Raw genomic sequence first — 6000 nt, forward strand, 5'->3', positions numbered from 1 at the left:
TAATTGCCATTTCCGCTTGTTTTGACTGTAGTTGCTGTTTCCACTTGTTTTAACTGTAGTTGTCGTTCCTGTTTTTTTAACTGTAATTGTCGTTTCCTCTTGTTTTAACTGTAGTTGTCGTTTCATCTTGTTTAAACTTTAATTGTCGTTTCCTCTTGTTTTAACTGTAGTTGCTGTTTCCTCTTGTGTTAATTGTAATCGTCGTTTCCTCTTGTTTTAACTGTTATTATCGTTTCCTCTTGTTTTAATTGTAATTGCCGTTTCCGCTTGTTTTGACTGTAGTTGCCGTTTCCACTTGTTTTAACTGTAGTTGTCGTTCCTCTTTCTTTAACTGTGATTGCCGTTTCCTCTTGCTTTAACTGTAGTTGTCGTTTCCTCTTGTTTTAACTGTAATTGCCGTTTCCTCTTGTTTTAACTGTAGTTGCTGTTTCTTCTTGTGTTAATTGTAATCGCCGTTTCCTCTTGTTTTAACTGTAATTATCGTTTCCTCTTGTTTTAACAGTAATTGCCGTTTCCTTTTGTTTTAACTGTAATTGCCGTTTCCTCTTGTTTTAACTGTAGTTGTTGTTTCCTCTTGTTTTAACTGTAATTGTCGTTTCCTCTTGTTTTAACTGTAATTGCCGTTTCCTCTTGTTTTAACTGTAGTTGCCGTTTCCTCTTGTTTTAATTGTAATTGCCATTGCCGCTTGTTTTAACTGTAGTTGTCATTTCCTCTTATTTTAACTGTAATTGCCGTTTCCTCTTCTTTTAACTGCAGTTTTCGTTTCCTCTTGTTTTAACTGTAATTGCCGTTTTCTCTTGTTTTAACTGTAATTGCCGTTTCTTCTTGTTTTAACTGTAGTTGCCGTTTCCTCTTGTTTTAATTGTAATTGCCGTTTCCGCTTGTTTTAACTGTAGTTGTCATTAAAATTTTCCTCTTATTTTAACTGTGATTGCCGTTTCCTCTTGTTTTAACTGCAGTTGTCGTTTCCTCTTTTTTAAACTGTAATTGCCGTTTCCACTTGTTTTAACTGTAGTTGTCGTTTCCAATTGTTTTAACTGTAATCGCTGTTTCCTATTGTTTTAACTGTAATTGTCGTTTCGTCTTGTTTTAATTGTAATTGCCGTTTCCGCCTGTTTTAACTGTAGTTGTCGTTTCCTATTTTATAACTGTAATTGTTTTTTTCTTGATTTAACTGTAGTTGTCGTTTCCTCTTGTTTGAACTGTAATTGTCGTTTCCTCTTGTTTTAACTGTAGTTGCCGTTTCCTCTTGTTTTAACTGTAGTTGCTGTTTCCTCTTGTGTTAATTGTAATCGCCGTTTCCTCTTGTTTTAACTGTAATTATCGTTTCCTCTTGTTTTAACTGTAATTGCCGTTTTCTCTTGTTTTAACTGTAATTGCCGTTTCTTCTTGTTTTAACTGTAGTTGCCGTTTCCTCTTGTTTTAATTGTAATTGCCGTTTCCGCTTGTTTTAACTGTAGTTGTCATTAAAATTTTCCTCTTATTTTAACTGTAATTGCCGTTTCCTCTTGTTTTAACTGCAGTTTTCGTTTCCTCTTGTTTCAATTGTAATTGTCGTTTCCTATTGTTTTATTTGTAATTGTCGTTTCCGCTTGTTTTAACTGTAGTTGCCGTTTCCGCTTGTTTTAACTCTAATTGCTGTTTCTTGTTGCTTGTTTTGACTGTAGTTGCCGTTTCCACTTGTTTTGACTGTTATTGTCGTTACTCTTGTTTTAACTGTAGTTGCTGTTTCCGCTTGTGTTAATTGTAATCGCCGTTTCCTCTTGTGTTAACTGTGATTGCCGTTTCCTCTTGCTTTAACTGTAGTTGTCGTTTCGTCTTGTTTTAACTTTAATTGCCGTTTCCTCTTGTTTTAACTGTAGTTGCTGTTACCTCTTGTGTTAATTGTAATCGCCGTTTCCTCTTGTTTTAACTGTAATTATCGTTTACTCTTGTTTTAACAGCAATTGCCGTTTCCTTTTGTTTGAACTGTAATTGCCGTTTCCTCTTGTTTTAACTGTAGTTGTCGTTTCCTCTTGTTTTAACTGTATTTGCCGTTTCCTCTTATTTAACTGTATTTGTCGTTTCGTCTTGTTTTAATTGTATTTGCCGTTTCCGCCTGTTTTAACTGTAGTTGTCGTTTCCTATTTTATAACTGTAATTGTCGTTTCCTCTTGTTTTAACTGTAGTTGCCGTTTTCTCTTGTTTTAACAGTAGTTGCCGTTTCCTCTTGTTTTAACTGTTTTTGTTGTTACCTCTTGTTTTAAGTGTAAGTGTCGCTTCCTCTTGTTTTAACTGTATGTGCCGTTCTCTCTTGTTTTAACTGTAACATTGTAAATGCCGTTTTCTTCTGTTTTAAGCGTAGTTGCTGTTTCCTCTTGTTTTAACTATTATTGCCGTTTCCTCTTGTTTTAACTGTAGTTGCTGTTTCCTCTTGTGTTAATTGTAATCGCCGTTTCCTCTTGTTTTAAATATAACTATCGTTTCCTCTTGTTTTAACTGTAATTGCCGTTTCCTCTTGTTTTAACTGTAGTTGCTGTTTTCTCATGTTTTAACTGTAATTGTCGTTTCCTCTTGTTTTATTTGTAATTGCCGTTTTCGCTTGTTTTAACTGTAGTTGCCGTTTCCTCTTGATTTAACTGTAGTTGCCGTTTCCTCTTGTTTTAACTGTAATCGCCGTTTCCTATTGTTTTAACTGTAATTGTCGTTTCGTCTTGTTTTAATTGTATTTCCCGTTTCCGCCTGTTTTAACTGTAGTAGTCGTTTCCTATTTTATAACTGTAATTGTTTTCTTCTTGATTTAACTGTAGTTGTCGTTTCCTCTTGTTTTAACTGTAATTGTCGTTTCCTCTTGTTTTAACTGCAGTTGCCGTTTTCTCTTGTTTTAACAGTAGTTGCCGTTTCCACTTGTTTTAACTGTAGTTGTCGTTCCTCTTATTTTAATTGTAATTGCCGTTTCCTCTTGTTTTAACTGTAGTTGTCGTTTTAATAGTACTTGCCGTTTCCTCTTGTTTTAACTGTAGTTGCTGTTTCCTCTTGTGTTAATTGTAATCGCCGTTTTCTCTTGTTTTAACTGTAGTTGCCGTTTCCTCTTGTTTTAATTGTAATTGCCGTTTCCGCTTGTTTTAACTGTAGTTGTCATTTCCTCTTATTTTAACTGTAATTGCCGTTTCCTCTTGTTTAAATGCAGTTTTCGTTTCCTCTTGTTTTAATTGTAATTGTCGTTTCCTCTTGTTTTAACTGTAGTTGTCGTTCCTCGTTTTTTAATTGTAATTGCCGTTTCCTCTTGTTTTAACTGTAGTTGTCGGTTTAACTGTAATTGCCGTTTCCCCTTGTTTTAACTGTAGTTGCTGTTTCCTCTTGTGTTAATTGTAATCGCCGTTTCCTCTTGTTTTAACTGTAATTATCGTTTCCTCTTGTTTTAACTGTTATTGCCGTTTTCTCTTGTTTTAACTGTAATTGCCGTTTCTTCCTGTTTTAACTGTAGTTGCCATTTCCTCTTGTTTTAATTGTAATTGCCGTTTCCGCTTGTTTTAACTGTAGTTGTCATTAAAATTTTCCACTTATTTTAACTGTAATTGCCGTTTCCTCTTGTTTTAAGTGCAGTTTTCGTTTCCTCTTGTTTTAATTGTAATTATCGTTTCCTCTTGTTTTATTTGTAATTGTCGTTTCCGCTTGTTTTAACTGTAGTTGCCGTTTCCTCTTGTTTTAACTCTAATTGCCGTTTCTTTTTGCTTGTTTTGACTGTAGTTGCCGTTTCCACTTGTTTTGACTGTAGTTGTCGTTCCTCTTTTTTTAACTGTAATTGTTTTCTTCATGATTTAACTGTAGTTGTCGTTTCTTCTTGTTTTAACTGTAATTGTCGTTTCCTCTTGTTTTAACTGCAGTTGCCGTTTTCTCTTGTTTTAACTGTAATTGCCGTTTCCCCTTGTTTTAACTGCAGTTTTCGTTTCCTCTTGTTTCAATTGTAATTGTCATTTCCTCTTGTTTTATTTGTAAAAAACGGTTTCCGCTTGTTTTGACTGTAATTGCCGTTTCCACTTGTTTTACCTGTAGTTGTCGTTTCCTCTTTTTTAAACTGTAATTGCCGTTTCCACTTGTTTTAACTGTAGTTGTCGTTTCCAATTGTTTTAACTGTAATCGCTGTTTCCTATTGTTTTAACTGTAATTGTCGTTTCGTCTTGTTTTAATTGTAATTGCCGTTTCCGCCTGTTTTAACTGTAGTTGTCGTTTCCTATTTTATAACTGTAATTGTTTTTTTCTTGATTTAACTGTAGTTGTCGTTTCCTCTTGTTTGAACTGTAATTGTCGTTTCCTCTTGTTTTAACTGTAATTATCGTTTCCTCTTGTTTTAACTGTAATTGCCGTTTTCTCTTGTTTTAACTGTAATTGCCGTTTCTTCTTGTTTTAACTGTAGTTGCCGTTTCCTCTTGTTTTAATTGTAATTGCCGTTTCCGCTTGTTTTAACTATAGTTGTCATTAAAATTTTCCTCTTATTTTAACTGTAATTGACGTTTCCTCTTGTTTTAACTGCAGTTTTCGTTTCCTCTTGTTTTAATTGTAATTATCGTTTCCTCTTGTTTTATTTGTAATTGTCGTTTCCGCTTGTTTTAACTGTAGTTGCCGTTTCCTATTGTTTTAACTCTAATTGCCGTTTCTTGTTGCTTGTTTTGACTGTAGTTGCCGTTTCCACTTGTTTTGACTGTAGTTGTCGTTCCTCTTTTTTTAACTGTAATTGTCTTCTTCTTGATTGAACTGTAGTTGTCGTTTCCTCTTGTTTTAACTGTAATTTTCGTTTCCTCTTGTTTTAACTGCAGTTGCCGTTTTCTCTTGTTTTAACTGTAATTGCCGTTTCCCCTTGTTTTAACTGCAGTTTTCGTTTCTTCTTGTTTTAATTGTAATTGTCATTTCCTCTTGTTTTATTTGTAAAAACCGTTTCCGCTTGTTTTGACTGTAGTTGCCGTTTCCACTTGTTTTAACTGTAGTTGTCGTTTCCTCTTGTTTTAACTATAATCGCTGTTTCCTATTGTTTTAACTGTAATTGTTGTTTCGTCTTGTTTTAATTGTAATTGCCGTTTTCACCTGTTTGAACTGTAGTTGTCGTTTCCTATTTTATAACTGTAATTGTTTTCTTCTTGATTTAACTGTAGTTGTCGTTTCCTCTTGTTTTAACTGTAATTGTCGTTTCCTCTTGTTTTAACTGTAGTTGCCGTTTTCTCTTGTTTTAACAGAAGTTGCCGTTTCCACTTGTTTTAACTGTAGTTGTCGTTCCTCTTTTTTTAATTGTAATTGCCGTTTCCTCTTGTTTTAACTGAAGTTGTCGTTTCCTCTTGATTTAACTGTAATTGCCGTTTCCTCTTGTTTTAACTGTAGTTGCTGTTTCCTCTTGTGTTAATTGTGATCGCCGTTACCTCTTGTTTTAACTGTAATTATCATTTCCTCTTGTTTTAACTGTAATTGCCGTTTTCTCTTGTTTTAACTGTAATTGCCCTTTCCTCTTGTTTTAACTGTAGTTGCTGTTTCTTCATGTTTTAACTGTAATTGTCGTTTCCTCTTGTTTTATTTGTAATTGCCGTTTCCGCTTGATTTAACTGTAGTTGACGTTTCCTCTTGTTTTAACTCTGATTGCCGTTTCCGCTTGTTTTGACTGTAGTTGCCGTTTCCACTTGTTTTGACTGTAGTTGTCGTTTCTCTTTTTTTAACTGTAATTGCCGTTTCCTCTTGTTTTAACTGTAGTTGTCGTTTCCTCTTGTTTAAACTGTAATTGCCGTTTCCTCTTGTTTTAACTGTAGTTGCTGTTTCCTCTTGTGTTAATTGTAATCGCCGTTTCTTCTTGTTTTAGATGTAATTATCGTTTCCTCTTGTTTTAACTGTAATTGCCATTTCCGCTTGTTTTGACTGTAGTTGCCGTTTCCACTTGTTTTAACTGTAGTTGTCGTTCCTGTTTTTTTAACTGTAGTTGCTGTTTCCTCTTGTTTTAACTGTAGTTGTCGTTTCCTCTTGTTTAAACTGTAATTGCC

Source organism: Mytilus edulis, chromosome 6 (assembly GCF_963676685.1).
Source record: "Mytilus edulis chromosome 6, xbMytEdul2.2, whole genome shotgun sequence".
NCBI classification, from domain to species: domain Eukaryota; kingdom Metazoa; phylum Mollusca; class Bivalvia; order Mytilida; family Mytilidae; genus Mytilus; species Mytilus edulis.